We start from the raw sequence: 19,341 nt of genomic DNA, 5'->3' as shown, positions 1-19,341 counted from the left end.
AAACATTCCCAGTAGCTCATTACGACTGGGAATGTAGTGGGATATTGGACAAATTGGTGGAGACTAGAATTGGCATTCGAGTCTGTCCCCCAAAAAAAAACAAAAAAACACCAAATCAGAATTTGCGGATTTGAATCACAACAAATCAAAGAATATCATAGTACAAACTTACTTTATTCTGATAAGAGCTGCGATACAGCAACACTGCATTTACTTAAAAAAAAAAAAATCACAATGTCTAAACTTCGTTTATGGTCAACGCAGAATGAATACAGATGGCAGAATGAATAAAGATGTGAAAGATTCATTCAACACACATTGTGGCAGATTAACTACGAGAAAAGATCGGAGGCAAAATGTTCCCAGCCAGTGTGGATTTATGCATTTTATGGTATCGCGACAGGAGCAAAACAGACCTGGGTTATACTTTTGGCCTCGCAAGGAAAACCTGTAGCCAAAACACGGCAACCTAAAAGTGTCAGTGTACTCTCCTTTCTGATTGAATAGATATTTTTAAATAATTAAATTGATTTTTCATTCATGACCGTCAACAATGGAGCTCTATGGGGGGCACAAGCCAGTGCAAACCCAAGCCCGGATAAATGTTGAGAGTTGCGCATCCGGCTTAAAGCTTGGCCAAACAAATGAGCATTCATCTAAAGAATTCCATACCGGCTCGGTCGTGGCCCAGCTTAACAACGTCCGCCACCGGCACAGTTAACCTGCAGGGCGAAGACTAAGGAGAGGTGGAAAGAGAGTTCTTCGGCAGAAAGAGAAGAGGAAAGCACAGAGCCTAGAATTGAATGTGGGGACTTTGAATGTTGGGACTATGACAGGAAAATCTTGGGAGTTGGTTGACATGATGATTAGGAGAAAGGTTGATGTATTGTGTGTCCAGGAGAACAGGTGGAAAGGCAGTAAGGCTAGAAGTTTAGGGGCAGGGTTTAAATTATTTTACCATGGTGTAGATGGGAAGAGAAATGGAGTTGGGCTTATTTTAAAGGAAGAGTTAGCTAAGAATATCTTGGAGGTGAAAAGAGTATCAGATCGAGTGATGAGGCTGAAACTTGAAATTGAGGGCGTTATGTATAATTTAATTAGCGGCTATGCCCCACAGGTAGGATGCGACCTAGAGGTGAAAGAAATTCTGTTCTGAGCATCCCAGACAGAGAGTTGTGATTGGTGCAGATTGTAATGGACATGAAGGAAACACAGGTGATGAAGAAGTGATGGGCAAGTACGGCATCCAGGAAAGGAACTTGGAGGAACAGATGGTGGTAGACTTTGCAAAAAGGATGCAAATGGCTGTAGTGAACACTTATTTTCAGAAGAGGCAGGAACATAGGGTGACAGAGAGCAGAGGTAGAAGCACACAGGTGCATTACATCTTTATTCTACTACTCTAAAACTACGCATTTAAAAAAAACGCATTTTTTTTTTATAAAATAATTTTTTTTGTCACAAATCCATCGAAGTCCTCATCTTCTGTATCTGAATTGAACAGCTGGGCAATTTCGGCATCAAACATGCCGGGTTCCCTCTCGTACTCGTCGAAGTCAGTTTCGTTGCCGGGTTGGAGTTCGCTGGCAGTTGCTGCGCCACAGTAGTCCTTGCGCGGATGGCGCCTTTTCATAAAACGAAAGTAGCAAGATGGACCTCCTTGAAAGTGTTCGATCTTCATGTCTTGTGCTATCATTAATGCCTTCACTCGAATGGTGACTGTAGAGACGCTTCTCCTGGCCGGCTGTTCTTGTGCTTGATTTTGAATTATCACGCAGCTGCTCTATTCCCATTTACAACCGCGTAACTGATAGCCTGTAGTTTGAATTGTGCCTCGTAAGCACGTCTCTTCGCTGATGCCATTTTCGGGGGTCCTTAGCCAAACAAATGTTTTGCAGCATACCGGTAGTACAGTATACCTACCGGAGGCGTAGCGGAGGTAAGCGTACGTGCTGTACGTAGCTTTACATAATGTTCTCTCATAGGTTTATCGCCGCCAGCGTACGTAGTCTACGTATTACGTCCCTATGACGCCGGGAAATGGTCCGACAGTCAATCAAGCGGCGCGCTTACCAAAATCGTATATTTATTTTTTTGGAACTCAGTGCACACATTAGGAGTACCGGGTTAAAAGGGGGACCGTCGATTTTTGAGAAAATTCAAGGCTTTTAAGTGTGCCTTATAGTGCAGAAAATATGGTATGTTTTTTTTTTTATTTTTTAGCTGTAAATGAGACTTATCAAGTTTTTTTTTGACAAACACATCACATGATTTTTGGGCATGGATTGCAACAGGACTGGGTAATGTGGAAATGTGCTGCTGGGAAGGCCTCTAAATTGAATTGTAGACAAGAGTTCATTGAGAAGGGCCTTAGCTCGTCTTCTTTCTAATGCAAGTAAGCAACCATTTAAGTGGGTCATGTCTCCTCAATGATTGGAAAACAGGGGGGATGAAAAAGCAAGCGGCGGGTGACCAGCATCTGAATGTAAACAATCTTTTTGAATGGCTGTCCAGCATTCAGAAAGACTAAAACATGTTAATTTACACACTGTTGGTGCTTACACAATTTCCACTCTCCTTGGTAAAGCACCACATTACGACAAAAACAATAAAACAACATCCAACAGAAGAAAAACAACAAAATAAACATACCGGTTGAAAAATATGTTTTGTTGGAGGGGTGTATTTGGGCTAGGATCCTGGCCTATGCTGGTTGGTGTTCTTGGGCCCCTGAGTTGGTTTGGGATTGATTAAGATGAAAGAGAAAGAGCTGAATGGATTTGCTGGGCCAAGGAAACACTGCTCTGGATTCTCAGGCAGAATTTTCTCTGGGCCAATCAGAATGTATGCCCTTCGTCTGCTTGTTTACCTGCTGAGTACGCAAGGTTTGCAAAGTCATCCGAACTGGAGATGTTAAAACTGAGCAGTCTAAACTGATGCTGTAGTGCTGTCTGTTTGTTAGTCGTAGGGAGGTGCTTAATGACTTAATTTGATGATTGCTTTGTGTTCTAAATAAGACCCAAAAAAGTAATGAAATAAAAAATGGGGAGTGGAGATACAGCCACGCAGACCAGTGCTGACAGCATCCATCTTAGTGTAGAACTGGCATAAAAACAGGAGTTTAGAACATTAAGAAATTTAACGATTCATCGATTAACAAAAAAGTGCCGCTAAGAAATGGGCAACAAGAGCGGCATCACTTTCACGTTGTTTTCTGTATGACAAGAGAGGAGCCTGATGGAAGGCATTCAAAGAGTCACTCAACCTGAACATTGCCAGAAATGGTGCCAATTTATGAGTTACAAAATCAGTTATTTATCGACATGTTTGAAACTTTTGACCTGAGGTATGTACTTCCAAGCCGCAAATATTTTGAAGTCACCTTGCCTCCCCCTGTGCAACTCCACGAGAGAGCTGGAGGGGGGGCGGTCACTGCGGTGTTTAACAGAAGATATGGAACAGCAAAGCCATGCAGTTTGACAGCTCTTTTTATTATACTGAAATTGATGAGCATTTTAAATTTCATATTTACATTATTTCTATGGAAGTTGATACAAGTTAATACTCAGAGGGAGGAGAGGCTTTTGGGGGACTAAGGGAAATCAGATTTTTGCAAATTGATATTTTATTTTAAGGCCAGTAGATTGACTCAAAAGTTGTGAACTGCTTTGGTTGACGTACTAAGTAAAAAAAAAAAGTATGACAGAAGGCTAATAATCACTGGGATGCAAATCCCAAATCATGAAATTGAATATGCAGCCTCAGCATTAACTAGGGCCGCACAATTTTGGCAAAAATCCATCCATTTTCCTTACTGCTTATCCTCACTAGGGTCGCGGGCTGCTGGAGGGACATTGCGATTTTTTATTTTTTTATTTTTTTTTTTTAATCCTGCGATATATATTGAGAGAATACAGAACCAGTGTTGGGAAAGTTCATTTTCCATGCAAATTCAAAGTTCAGTGCAACATTCCAAAAATGAACTAGTTCAGTTAATAGCTCATAATTCTAAATTTTGAACTATAAGTTCACCAGTCCAAAAATGAACTAGTTCATAGTTGTTTTTTTTCCCCCACAATATGTGTTGCTGACAGGCTATTACCCTCAAAATACTGGTATTTCATTTCACCATTGTCACCACCATTCAGTCCAAACTCGAAGCCAGCTGCAGCTTTCACTCTACAATCTCAAAAACATGAGGAAAAACACGTCGCTTAACTGTGTTTTTTTTTTTTTTTTTTTTAAATGAGAAATTAGAACAAAAACAGGACTGTAGTTCTTAATATGCAAACAAAAACACAACAGGCTATGACATCAATGGTGGTGAAATTAGATTAATAACTGCATTCCCAGCAGCTCTGGCTGACTATAAACTATTTTATCTTATCTACGCTTATATTGCTAAACAAAATAAATTCCATATTATCCACTGTGATTATACAGCGTTTTAAAGCAAAAAGATTATTCTGATACAAATAATTTTCCTAGCAATCAATTTGTACAATTATGCATTACAAAAGAATCACGGACCATTTTTGGTCCCATTTACAGTGTCCCTGAATGCACCATGCTCACCCACGCAGCTGCGACATGCCTGCCTACAGTAGTTTCATTCTGAAGAGGGAAACAGGAAATACAGCAGGTGTACATTGTTTCCCCACATCCTCTTTCATAGTTATCATCAAAGCAGATAAGTATACAACACGCTGGGCTGCGTCGTCTGTTGTCTGAAGCGTTATAATTTACCGCAACATGGGTGCAAATTTTATTTGCATGTCCAAACAGGTCCCTCTGCTGGTCACTTTTAATATTAGTTGATTCACTGTATATTACAGAACACCAAGATCGCAGCGGACCCGGCGATGAGACTATTGCGCACACGTACGTCGCGATGACGATGCTCAAACAATATACTGTGCAGCCCTATCATTCAACTAAGACGAACTGATTGTTTTAATCGTCTCTTTTACAGATTCACAGGGAGACAGCAATTTTCCAGCTTCCAAGGCAGTATCATTGTGTAACAGAGCTAGAGCAGCATCAGCATGACAGGGAATAGTGGCATGCTGAAACATTGGCGCAAAGTTTAGCTTTCCGTGATGGCTGTGTGAAAGCGCACCATCGTGGCCATATGCCAACCTTGCTGTGTTCAGTGTGAAAGGCACAGGCTGACAAATGCTGGGTCAACAGTTGATACAACTTTGATATGCCAATTTTGAAGAAACTGTGTCAGACTCTGAAACTGTGAAAGAAGCTTGAAACTTCCCAAAGGCGGCCTACTGGCAGGACCACTTAGTACCCCTCCTTCCACATGTGCTATTTACTGAGAACGCAGAACAGTATCCAGAAAAAGGAGTAAAAATCCTGGCTTTAACAAGTTGCGTAAAAAGAGCTCATCATGACTGGTCAGTTTTGGCGGAGGTCTCACTCTCTTGAGGAGGCTACATATTGGTGTAATTGGGAGTCACTTTGAAGGGGGACAGGGGCTGCCCCATCAAAGTGAGCGACTGTATAACCTGCCCAGAATACTGCTGGGCCAACGGTGAGTCCGGCTTTCGTTACCATGACAACCAGGGTTGGTGCTAGGGCAATGGGACTAGGAAAGCGGCTTTAACTTTAGCAGCAGAGCCCAGGGTGTAAAAAGCCAGCACCCATAAAGACAATGAAATAATTTTTACTCGTGGATGCAGCATTTCATACACTAGATACACTATGGTGTGCTGATCCATGCATGCAGGGCATGAACACATTGCCAAACACAAATACTCACTGTGGTCATGTCAAAAACTTCAAAAAGCAATCAAGTATGCGCCACTTACCAGTAGCTAATGTTAATTTGTGCAAACAGCAAAACTCAAGTCAGCTCTGATTATTGTAGTATTTTGTGCAAACAACAAAACTAATTGAACAGCTCTAATTATTGTAGTATTTCAGATCATATAGCCTTGACCTTGCTTGAAAGTAGTGGATTTTCGGCCAGTCTCGCTGAAGAGTCATGTGCAGCGAAACTCTGTGTGGGGATTATTACGATGTGAACTAGCCAATTTGTGACAACACAATCTGCTATATGCGGAACGCCACATGACCAAACCCGGAAAACAGCTTAGCGGACTTCCTGTGTATGGTCGGATAACGAGTATCACTACGGGTTGCTGACATGACGGTTTGAAGCCAAACATGTTGTTTTATTTATGCCTAGTGTCTTTGAACAAAAGTTAAATACATGGATATCATTTATTTATACAAATATATAATATATATAGACAAAGCCTAAACATGGGATATTGTCATCTTTGGTAGCTCTTGAAGACATCTTACCCGTGCCAGAAGAATGTGCTTTGACCCGTTTTCCTGAATGGGGAGTTGGTTGTATACCCCATTACCAAAATTCAGAATTCTCTGACACATTTTCAGAAATAGGCAGATAAGTAAAGATCCAGTAAAGTTATCTGTGATTTGTTTTCCTAAAGACGTTAAATATGTTTGAAGATGCATGCATAGGTGGGAGACACTCCAGAGACCCAACTATTTGTATAAAAGTATACCTTGTGCAGTGCTGCAGCCCAATTTCGCTCAACATACTACTGACAAATATTGCCAATGGGATGCCTGGCTTTCATTAGAAAGACAACCAGTGGACATTATCTTGCCAGCATTTGGCCATCTCCTCTTCCAACTCGCTCGGCGAGTGTTTGCAGGTTTGAGTTAGACAACGGCTTGCTTCTACAAGCAGAAGCAAAGCCCCGAGTGTGAAAAACAAACAAGCGCCTTCAGCCTAAAGACAATGAAAGCATTTTTGTATCGCGTGGACATGTCGCCAAAACAACCCCCACCCCTCTGCATACAATTACAGGGAGCAATCGAGTATGTCAGAAAAGCTGTTATCACATGTACAACTAGTGCCAAAAAGAGAGTCCTTTCCCATTATCACTGGTGGATGCAGAATTTCATCACAAATTCACAGAATTGTACTTTTCATGTAATGTAATTGTGTGGCACATGACTTCCCCAAAAACAAATATCCCCCTACATAGACCAGTTAGCCAAAGATAATTATAACTTTAAAGCGAGTGATGGGATGATGATACCTCAAGGAGTGTATTGACATACTACACAAACTGTGTCCGCACTGTATTGACACTGTGTTGGTCACTCAAAAGTGACCCCTGCAGTAGTTCTAAAAATCATTCCAGATAAACAAAATGGAAATAAGATGGAAAAGATTACTTGCTGCAAACCCATCATCAGCCTGTGAAATGTTTAATCGCTAGTCCTTTACTTAAAATATGTTCTCATCATTGTATAATTTCATTTGCTCAATTTGTTTGTGGAGTTGTTTATGGGAAGAGTTTAAAATTTGCTTAAAACCTTGTTTGTGTAAATGCTAAAATGAGTGGTTTTGTAAAATATAGCAAATTTGTCTAATACAATTGTTAACACGTTAACAAAATTCCATACATAAGTTAAAAATAAGCGTTGAATCATACGAAATAAAAGACTAAAAAATGGGATTCCTTTATGCTTTTTTATTGAGGAACAATGGTTTTTGAAGTTTCTTTGCTCCAAGGTTATTTCTCCTCTTCTCCTGCCTTAGGAAAAAACTCTTTCACAGGGTACAGATAAAGATGGTGAGCATAAAAATTTAAGTGCGAGTTGATAAAGGTGTGGATATGTTTTCTGTGTATTTTACCAATATTGTAACGGGTCTTGTGTTCTGGGTGTGTTGCTCTCAGCCAGGTGGCGCTGGACTTCAATTATGGAATCGGCTGTAGTATTAGAGGGTAGGGTATCTTGTTCTCCTCAACCTTCGTAAGAGGTTTCCAGAGATTGTGCCCTAACAAATATTTTAGAAATAATTCTTTGTTAATCGTTAGTTTATGAACAAAAGTATGATGAAGTGCTCTTATGGATGTAAGATAGCTCTGTGGAGCAGAGCTGACATTTCACCTACAATAAAATAAAAAGTACATTTATCTGAAAACAATTCAAACCTTTTACCAGAAAAAGAGTACAAACATCTATCCATCCATCCATCCATTTTCTTTACCGCTCATCCTCACTTGGGTCACTGGACCATAATTAATTTAAAAACTAACCGTGAACAATGTCGAAAGGAGAAATCGATTTACCTTATTTGGCGTCAAAAGATCAAGATTATCCCAGACTGGGGGACACTTATTGGAACGATCCATGAAGTCAGTGGAACAAGGTGAGGGCAAGCAAAACTACATCCAACAAATACGCACGTCAATAGTTTTTTTTCCCCAAATAAACACAATTTGGCGCGGCGCATCCAAACGACATACTTGCTCTATCGGTCATATGACTTTTTTCTTAAAGCGATACACACACCAATACGGTATTTCACTCTTGTGCGCTCGGCACAGTGCTGACACACCAGTGTTGTTCGTCCCATCACTAGCTGACGCCATTCAGTTTACACTGATCCGGGCTAACACTGTAGCTCTGTTTGCCTTTAGACTTTGACGTGATAGTGATTCACCCGCCGTGTAAAAGTGGTTCTGTTGCCCAGGAACTTCGGCCAGCCTAACTGCCAAGTCATTGGTGAAGAACTTGGTGTAGGGCTGGTTATTATGTTAAGTGGCCTCACTGTTATGTGACAGGCGGGCCGAACTTGCTCACAGACGCATTTCCAGAAAAAGGCCGATAACTACCTAAAGACTCACTTTGTTGTTTACATTTCAACCTCAACATTCATTAACCTGCTTCACAGAAATGAACTTAAGTAAATTCTATTGAATTCAATATACATCCATCATCACTAGCTGATGTGCACTGCTTCCACTAACTGCAGCGAACATATAGGAGCTGGTTTACAAGAAGAGTTAATGTTGCCGACTATTTGGTTGTTTTTTCAGACCACTCGAGCGACTATTTTCCCCCAACAAATTCCAGCTAAGAAACCGACAACGTGAGCGTAGTTATTTTCACATTGTGTTCCATATAACAAGAAAGGAGCCAGGTGGAAGGCAATGTTGGAGTCAATCACCTGAACATTTCCAAAGAAATGGTGCCCATCTGTATGTTGCAAAAGCAGAGATGTATCCACATTATCCACATGATGAATACTTTTGACCGAATGTACGCACTTCCAAGCTACAAGAATTTTGCTGAGGTCGCCTTGCCTCACCTGTAAAACTCTATGAGAAATGATCGGCAGAACTAAAATGCTGCAGGCATGCAGGATGTATCAGAGCTTTTAACTGACCCAAACCCAAGGTAGGGTGGAGTACTGGAATTGGGTTAGTATGTCAGATTTATTGGTGTGATGGTCACCATATATAGCAGGTATGTACTTTGTAACGTACTTTAAATTTCAGAACCACTGGACTCCGAATACACGAGTTTCAGAACCATTGGCGTCTGAATTGTTCAACTCAAGTGCATGGTAGCACCAACAGTCTCCAGAGTGGCCTAAAAGTAACTTGGTCTTTATAGAATAAATATTAAATATTAGGGCTGCAACTAACAATTATTTTCATAAATCAGACCATTATTTTGTTGATTGGGCAATGAACGAGATTTAAGAAAAACTAAATTTTATTTCCATCCCTTTATTCAAAATCAGGACATTATTTCAAAATTAAAAGCACAAACATAAATTGATCACGATTCAGTTAGCGGTCAGTAACTTCAAAGGCGGGGGGGGGGGGCGCAATTGTGTTTATAATTGTTTTCCAAAGTAAAAAGATATTTCCAAATGTCCAATTCTGATGAAACACAAAGACACTTCGTGCAGACACGACCGTGGAGTGCAGTGTTAAATAAACGAGTTAGCTCAACATTCAATACAGTAAACACGCAGCGCTTTGTCATGCTAGCTAATACACGAGCTAATCTTTTCAATGGGCAGTCTCGCACTCAGCGACGGTGGGCTAGGTAAATGACACCTACATGAAGCCTCCTCGCCGCAAAACGTATTCGCGACAAGTCAGAGGTGTTTAAAAGCAAAGGGCTCGTAAAAGGAATAAAGGGGCCGCGAACCAGAGTCCACCGTCTAAAGTGGACGTTGGAGACACGAGCAGGTGTGCGTCTTCGACAATAATGGTGAAAATGGAACATCAACATGACAGGACGAGACATTTTGGGAGGTCCCGAAACACCAATAAAAACGGCTAGTTGAAAGGCGTCCCCCCACCACCACCATCACCATCACCATCAACAGCCCTTGCGTTAAGTAGCAGCTAAACAGAAAGGACGACGTTGCCCGGGTGAGGTTTCGCTTGATGTTGTGATGTGTTTCCGTGTCGGCTTACCTTTGACCATCCGAGTCCGGACGACACGAATTCGGTGAAGTGACGACGTCCGCCAGCTAACATATCTCGGGTCACGTGGTCAAGTGCTCCCAGCTGCTGTGTGCTCGTTAGGACCTCCCCGTTCCGTTCCAGTCCCGGTTCCAGTCGCCGGTTCCAGTCCCCGTCGTCTTTGAAGGCTTGAGGCACAGCAAACGCCACCGGTGCGGTCTTCCAATGGTTTATTATGGGTCATTCCAGAATTCGACTGCAATTTCGGCACAAAAAAACGTGTTTTGTTTTTTTTTTGAGAAAAAAACCCAACAACAACAACATTTGATTCGTCAACCATCAACCCTTTTTAATGAAACAGATTTTATTTGTTATGATCCATTTTGCGGTGTTGCATTTCAATGCAGATACAAATGCAGACCGTTACAACAAATATTGCTCAATAAATCCTGTAAAATCAAAGAACAGGTTGCATTTATTCGAATGTTAATTTATTTTTAGCAGGTAGGCCCTCCTATGCTAGTTACAGTAACAAACTTGCAAATGAATGCTAATACTGTACAAGAGTTTTAGCTCAAGAGTACGTTCTAGCTCAGCGGTGTGCAATCCACGGCTCCAGAGCCGCATGTGGCTCTTTCGTCCTTCTGCTGTGGCTCAGCTGTGACTTTGGAAAACAAATCACGAGTACTCAATTTAAAGTTATTTTTATTTTATTTGTGTGCCACTCAAAATAATGCATCACACCAGCTGATGTGCGTCCTGGCGCCAAGATCTGTTGCGCTATTTGAACCCCGTAGCTCAAGATAAATCCAAGAAAGGTTTCTGAAGAAAACACAACATTTAATGCTATGTGCTGCATGAATTATATCCAAAACAAAAATCTCTCAGGTAGCCCCACAGATGAAAGCTTACAATTGCGTGTGAAAACGAAGGTAACGTCTACAGCACAGATGTGCCGACGCTGTATGCTGAGCTTCAGGAGCAAAAATCTAATTAATCAGGTCAAATAAATAGTTTAACAGACTATTATTTTGCAAGTATATATTTTGCATTGTTAAGTGAAATACCTATTGTACTTTTTATTTCAAGTTGACAGCTGACTGCACTCTCCACACACGATAAAATCATAACGGTACACAATCAGACAGCATTTTTGGTTCGCCGCAGGTGGATAATTTAAGTTTAGCTTTAATTTCATGAATACGAGGAGGCCTCAAATAGACATCGATGATTTTATTTGAATGTAAGCTTCAACCAAGTCTTTTGTCAGTTCCAAATGTTTTCGTTACGTGCAAACAAAATGTGTTCTCTGTAGCAGTACATTTGATTTCATAAATGCAACACATAGTTTTTCATACATACAGGCCAAATGAAATTATATATGCAAGGCTCACTTTAAGTTTCAGAAGGGTTTTGTGCACCTGGTGTTTTTTGTTTGGTTTTTTTTCTCCCCCCTATGAGAGACAGTCCAAATGGCTCCTTGAGTATTTAAGGTTGATGACACCTGTACAAGTTGTATAAACTGTTATGCTAACTGAACACCAAATAAACAACAATAATCAGTTAATACACAGTAATAATAATAAAAAAAAAAGATGTTGCAATCAAATTTAATGCAAAATATGTTTTATTTGATTACTTGATTACTGGATGGAATGGAATAATTGATAGACCAACCGATTCTAACAATGTTCGATAGTGACAGCCCCAAAAATGAATACAAACGCTATTAATCCGTTGCAGCTAAAAAATAAATAAATAATAATTGTAATGTATTTTAATGAAAAAAAATAACACTCTATAATATTAGAAATAAAACATAAATAATTAAATATCATTAAAAAGACCAAAACAGTTTTTGTTTTCACACTTTCTTCAATTGTCATTGGTCATTCTGGTGTGCACCACTTGGCTACCTGGGGGCAGTATAAAACAACCATGCATATACTGAGAGTACTGTTCTATGGTATGTCTACATGTGTTGCAGCACCATTTGTGTTCAGATATCCAGTACTTAAAGTGTAACAAGTTAATACCGCCACAGATGCTAATTGTTAACCCGCGTGGCTATGGAGTTTCCTCATGTTACTAATGTTGTTCCTAATATTACCTACATGAATCAAATGTTAATTCAACAAAATCTAGCATTATTACTCTAAACAGATGAATAATACATTTATTTTGTACCAAAAATATTTTTTTTTTTTATAAGGGGTAATCACAAATGCACGACCCGCTCCCCTTACGACAAAAAAAACATACGTTGCCTTACTCTTAATAACCGTCGCCTACTTCTCTAATTCACTAATTGACCATGATGATATTTACATATAAATATAAAAACAATATATAGGATATATTGTGTGGTTTCTGTGGAAAATATCCCTTCTATATTACAGGTGATGTAGGTTTACATATGGCAGACTTTGCACATGACCTTAAACAAAGCGATTTAAAATGCCCGGGTCTATTCTCCAGTGTTGTAACTTGGTGAAAAAATATGAATCATGAATTATATATACGGTTCTAGCTCTGATGTAGAGAACTAATAATTAAAATTTGGTTGAACGTTTGACTGTGTAAAAGTTACTGCTTATGTTTTCCATATTTGGAGTTTAGAGGTGCCATCGGAACACCGATGACCCGAGTAATGCCATCTAGTGGGTTTCAAGGAACAGGCCGTTCCCATTAGGGTTCAAAGCCATTAGGAATCATACGCCGTCTGATCAAGTTTCTGTGTGGTCGTACTGAATGAATTCATGCTTTTCTCTCTTTTTACTCTCAAACACACAATTAAAACTTTATCAACAGATGACAAGAAATGCAATCATTATCAAATTTCAAATCATCTTATTGGCTTCTTGAATGACTCCCCCCTGGGCCTATCTCCTGATGAAAAAGCCAATGTTTCAGTGCAGCAATGTGCTGAGCTGGGTGATATCTCAGGGCCCTCCCACAGTGGAGGAGGGTAGAGCAGACATGCTTACTGCCTCCACTTCAGACATTGATTTAAAGGACCCCTTCCTGGCTGGAAAAGCATGCAGCTACTGTGAATGATTGCATGCAGCGTCAGTTGCTTGGTTCTTCAGAGATGCAATGCTCTCTTTACCAAATTGCTGCAGTCTCTGGCAATATACTTAAGACCTTGCTTTAAAGGGGTCATATGGAAAATTGACTTTTTAAATGGTTTATATTCAAATAGTTGGGTTTTTGGAGTGCCTGCCGACCCATCAAGTGTGAAATTAAACAACCAAGTAAATTATGTTTCATCTGCCTATTTCGTTCTTCTCTTCCACTCTACTGTTGACGCACTTGCTATCGTTTCAATGGCAAATGGTAAAAGCAGAGCTGCAGTGACAAGCAGAGGTAGGGGAACTGGGGTCGCCTGTAGGGCACGTGCCCGTTTTTTACCCTAAGTGCCCCCATGTGTGTGGCTCTATATGTGGTGGGGCGCAAATGCTGCCCTATCCTGATTTCTGTTCAAGTGCAAGGCTTGCTGTACATTTACCAATTGTTTGCCAATTTGATAGACAACAAGCTGGGTGTTCTGGTGCAACGATGGTGTGTCCATGGACACGCGCCTAGCGGCGTGACAATTTGGTAGCAGAAACGCGATTTAAATTTACGACAATCATGTCACATTCACGGCCCCTCTGTCTTTAAAGATGAACGGGTAATGTGAAGATGATTTTTTGTCGCGGATGTGTCTTGGGCAGAGAGTTAAACATGAACTGTCAACATGTGTAAATATATCCACAATATGGAAAAGAAACCAAATTGGATAATTTCCTGCTGCACACTAATGTGCAACAGTGGGTGGGAAGCATTGTTGTAACCCAAAACAAGAAAGAGAAGAGCCCCTTCTTGTGGATGATTTCTGCCACTGCTGAGAATGCTACTAGTGATATGAAAAAGTTGTTGTTGGAGGCATTTTCCCTGTAGGTGTCAGTGCAGTGGGCTCTGCGGAATCATGCCATATAGCAGCACTGCATGCAAACATGCATTGGCTGTTTACTCTTGGGACTGTAATACTGCAGTTTTGCTTACTCACTGACAGCAACTGATAAGGACAGTGGCCAGTAGCATTGGGCTGAACTCAAATATTAATGGCTGGTATTCACCGTGATGATTCAGCAATCTGCAGTTTATCACGTCAGTAAAAAGTGGTGCTGGTGAAACACTGGAATGCATGCTACACTAAAGAATATGGCCCAGAAAAGAGAAGAGAAAAGTCATTCTTTTTTTGCACCACACCAACAGCGGGTTAAATTCAGGCCCGAGGCTCCTCAAAGTCATGTCCTCCTGCAGTGAGAAGAACAAAGTGCTGCACTGCTGCAGCAAAAACTGATGGCTCACACACACACACACACTGCTCTTCAAACTGCTGGGTGAAGCGCACTGCAAGAATAGAAAGAGTTGCTCAAGCTCACCCGCTAACTGAAAATCTCGCTTTAATGTCAGATGGCATGCAAACACCTTTGCTGAAGCCAACCGTTTGTACTATAGAACACATTGCAGGCTACCCGGCTGGATTCAAAGCAGTCCAGCAATGTCTTGGGTTTAAAAAAATAAAAAAAAAAAGGACTGCAGAATAGACATTGTACAGTGGAAACTGGAAGTCCAACGCCTTCGACTTCAAGTTTGTTTGATTTCTCCCAGAGGTCTATTTTAATTGAAATGGCCAAGTGGTCGCCAAACATTTTACATCACATACCCAAAAAAATAATAATTGTAGTGTTGTAGGCCTAAGTGTTCATCAAAAACCAAGACAGGTTTTAGTCCTCCATCCATCTATTTTCTTGCGCTTATCCGATGTTGGCTCACAGGGTTAGTAGGTTATATTCCAAATTTTTTTTATCATATTGTAAGCCAATGTATCGTTATGCACAGGTTGAACATTAACACTTAACTTCAATACAAAAAAAAATAAAAATAAATAATGGTTCAATTAAAATGTGTTACATAAAAGTTAAATAACAAATTGCACCTAAATAAAAGTTTAAAAACAAACTGTTCTCAAAGATTAAATGCTAATGTATTGTACTAAAAAGTTAAATGCAACTGAACTGTACTCAGTCAGTGATTCAATAGCATAGCACGAGAGTGAGCCTGTGTACTACTAGTGGTACTTACTTATTGACACTCATTGACACTTTAAATTAGTCTTCAATGAATGTAACATACATTTAGAATGTGGGAGGGAGCCGGAGTCGCCACAGAAAACATGCAAACTCAACACGAGAAGGATGATCTGAGATAAGAACCCCAAACCTCAGAAGTGTGAGGCAGACGTGCTATTCTTAAAGGTTATGCAAGTTTATAAAAAAAAAAAAAAAAAAAAAGTTAACCATTGTTAATAAATTGAAACAAAACTATGCATCCTTGTTCACATCTTTGATCGCGTGCAACAAAGGCACTGATGAGCATGCAGTGGGAGGGAAGATGAGTTCCATTCTTCTTTGAATTACTGGCAAACTATTGCTGCATTTTTCTAGCACACAGCCTCACTTTTGGGAGGTTCGTTGACCACTTCACAAAAATAGTAGTACTGCAGAAAAATGAGAAAACCAAGCAACATTGAACACATCAGCCAGATTGACACAGGCTGACAGCAATCAAGGACAACGAGGATCTTTTGTCTCAGCGTGTGGGAATTTGCCATGGAAAATAAACCAATTATTACTTCATTTATGTTATATTTTATTCAAGAGGTGGAACCAAGAAAAAAAAGTATCATAAATGCTGGGGAGTAGAAAACGGCAGTGTCTAAGTGACAAAAAGACAACATGAAGGTAAGCTAATGTTAGCATATGGTTCCCCCCCGCCCCCCACTTTCTCGCCATATAACCTCAAGAAATACATCTTAGTACCTGCCCATTCCAGCATCATTATTGTTGAGTTAGCCATATTGTCCTGAGAAGCCTCGACAGAGATGCACAGAGATTCCGGTCCTATGGCCTTCATATTTCTTCAATGGTGGTTGGGCAAAAAAAAAAAAAAAAAAAAAAAAAAATCCAAAGAAAACTTGAAACACACTTTTGGAGTTAGAGTCACTGATGGTCTAGTGGTTCAATAATCACCTGACTGTGTGAATGGTTGTCTGTCTCTATGTGACTGACTGCTTACCAGTCCCGGGTGTAATGTGTGGCATATTCTCTCTGCGCTTGTCGGTTTTCTCCAGGTATTCTGGCTTCCTCCCACATTCCAAAAACATGCATGTTAGGTTTATCGAAGACTAAATTCTTCATAGGTGTGAATCTGAATGGTTGTCTATGTGTAGCAAAGTGATGAGATTTTCCCAAAATGACAGTCTGCCAAAAGGCTAAGTCTGGTTGGAAAGGCCACTTCTACCTACACGTAGTAGTCGTACAACGTAGCAAGAATTTGAAAATTGGATGATTTTGTGATAAGTTTGGGGGAATGGCCATTTTGGGGAACATTGTGTGATATCGCCTATAGGAAAACTGTTTTTTTTTAAAAATAGCCTCAAATGAGTAAAAGGTAAAACTGAATTATTTCTCAACATATCTCCTCGACTGTTTCATTTCATCTGCTACTGTGGGAACCGCTTGCCTGATCAGCCAAAGTCAGTTGGGATAGGTTTCAGCTCACGTGCGACCCTGAGCAGGATAAGCAGCGTAGAAAATGGATGGATGGAGTTTGTCCATTAGCTTGGGTTTCCAAAACTTGGGGTCGGGACCTAAAATATCACAGAGTGCCATCCTGTAGGGTATATATTTTGTCTGTGATTTTGATAAAATTCTAAATTGTACATTTTCAGACGTTTGACTTGAGGGATTCCACTGTAGTTGAATGATTCATTTTAATCCACTTTTTTAAGTTTGCTGCTCATAGCACTCCTGTTCTCATTGCATAAACAAGGTTCATCACAGTGCACAGTCATGATTGAACTGGACTTTTGAAAGCTTTCAAGAATACTAAAGTTTCCCACGCACGTAGCAGACGACGCTCTCTGTGATGAGGTTTGGGTTCACTCATTCTTATGGGATGAAAAACGGCCTGTTTAGGGGGAGTATCATTCTCAGAGGTTTTTGCAGAGTGACGACTGGTGCAAAAAGAGGTTGCAGAGGAGGTTGACCCTGGAGGTTGTAGTCCCCTTTAAAAGTCCCATCCCGCTCGGATACGCAGCGCTCATGCAGGATCTGCTGCGGCAGTAGGGGAACACTGCTGAGCTGTGCACTTTAGGCTGCCAGCAAGCGTGCAGAGGAGAGGGAGGGAGGGAGGGAGGGGGGTGCTCACAGGAGGAGGAGGAGGGAAGGCGAGAGAGTGCAAACAATGTCATTTTGTTCAGGAGGTAATGCTGCAGTCAACTTTGCAGCGCCATGAAGGCACATCATCACACAGAGTGGCTCGCTGAAGTTTTCCTGCGCCGTCGCTGGTGATGCAGCCCGACACTCGTCTGCAGGTACACGTTTCATTCCTCGTATGTTGTCTACTTGCATCTCCTGGTCTATCACACACTTTCCAAACTGGCTTTGCAGCAGCTGATCTAAGTCTACAGTATGTGCATGCCTATCATCTCATTACCTTCCGCCTCCTCTGCACCACCAGGCTGTAGTCAGCCAGACGGCTTGTCAGCCAGCTGGGCTCGTCTGTTCCCTTCGTCCATGTTTAACACATGGTACCGGCTCGAAATAGAAGTCACCGTGGCTGGTGAGAGGGCGCTCCTGTTTGAAAAGAAGCACCAAAAAGCTAACTTGGATAGTTATGACTTTTAGTCGAGAAGGATCCATGCTTTCTACATTTTCGGAGGTTTCGATTTGACAGTGTGTACTGCTAAAAAGGATGCGTGAGTGCTTAAAAGGCCAGTAAGAGAGTCTGGCTCCTGCATGGGACAGGGGAGCTGTGGTGCAGTCAAGTTTAGCGCTACAACTACCTTTTCTCAAATACAGCTCACTTGTATGCAAGTCAGAAAAAGTGTTTTTATTGGATTTGACGCTATAAATAAAAGTGTCAAGCGTTTGTAATGGATATGCTATTCTCCACCATATCCCAAATTGGCATGTATGACAGCTCTAGAGAAGCAAAACTTGCAGTGTGCAGCTTTTTGTCTGAGTGTCCTGCCAGCTCAGTATGCTGGACGACTCCGCTCCGAGTTCACGTCAGGTAACTGTGAAACACACACCTTCAGAGAGAGAGAGAGATGTCTCCTTACTGCAGCAGGATGACATGAATGAGGAAGGAGTAGGGGGGGGGAAAAGCTAACTTAAAAAAATAAATTAAAAAAAGACAGCCCAACGCCACATCCGGTGTCTGACATCATCTAGGAACATCTGCAGTTTCCCCTGCTCGTACTTCCAGCAGAGATGGCTGCAAAGGAAATCTGCCGCACTCACCTGATGTTCCTTGTAACTAACCCCCCTCCCCCTTTCTTTTTCCCTCCATCTCGACTTTCTAGTGTCTCTCAGAGGTACAGTAGCCCAGCACAGCGCCTTACCAGCATGCTTTGCAACCCTACAATTCCCCTCCATTCACGCCCTCCACCCCTCCCTTGCTGAAAAGGTATGCAGCACATGCACTCATCATCACCATCCTCCTCCTCAAGCAATTTACCTGAGTGAAGAAGAGAGGAGGGAGAGAGCAGCAGTGCAGCAATCCTGCAATGCCCTACTGCATCAGCTGACTTCCTGCAGTGCTCTCAAACACACACACACACACACACACACACACACGATAGGTCACATGACGCAGGTAGGCTACACTCTAAATGGGACTTGTCCTGAGTTTGGAGATCACACACACACACACACACACACACACACACACACATACGTATACACCCCCTCCCCTATCTTGGGATGGTGCATTGTCCCATTCCAGCACTCCAGTTGCGATGATGTCATCAATGCAGCAAGCTTTTAACTTGCTGGGCTAGGGGTTGTTCTCTCCGTGCCATGTCCCATCAAGTAAGTTGAATGAATAAATAAAAATAACAAAGATTTCCTGTAACGCTCATCCATGTTTCACACACAGTTCACACTTGCGTACAATTCGGAGCAACTGCGTGAATGAAGTCAGAATTCCGCCATTGCAGTGCAATGCAGTGCAGTGTTAC

At 41.2% G+C, this 19,341-nt stretch overlaps 1 protein-coding gene across 3 annotated transcripts in view; it reads right to left on the bottom strand.

Moving 5' to 3' along the window:
• Positions 1-19,341, bottom strand: part of spsb1 (splA/ryanodine receptor domain and SOCS box containing 1) — a 46,166-nt gene that overhangs the window by 8,340 nt on the left and 18,485 nt on the right. For 2 of the 3 annotated variants that reach the window (XM_061672894.1, XM_061672911.1), the window contains exon 3: positions 10,278-10,521. The gene's annotated coding sequence lies outside the window, so the exon portion shown is untranslated. Of the gene's footprint in view, positions 1-10,277; positions 10,522-17,813; positions 17,897-19,341 lie in introns of those variants that run through there. The other variant, XM_061672903.1, reaches the window with a different exon arrangement.

The sequence above is a fragment of the Phycodurus eques genome, chromosome 1 (genome assembly GCF_024500275.1).
Source record: "Phycodurus eques isolate BA_2022a chromosome 1, UOR_Pequ_1.1, whole genome shotgun sequence".
In the NCBI taxonomy this organism is placed as follows: domain Eukaryota; kingdom Metazoa; phylum Chordata; class Actinopteri; order Syngnathiformes; family Syngnathidae; genus Phycodurus; species Phycodurus eques.
This window is presented reverse-complemented; position numbering and strand designations above follow the sequence as displayed.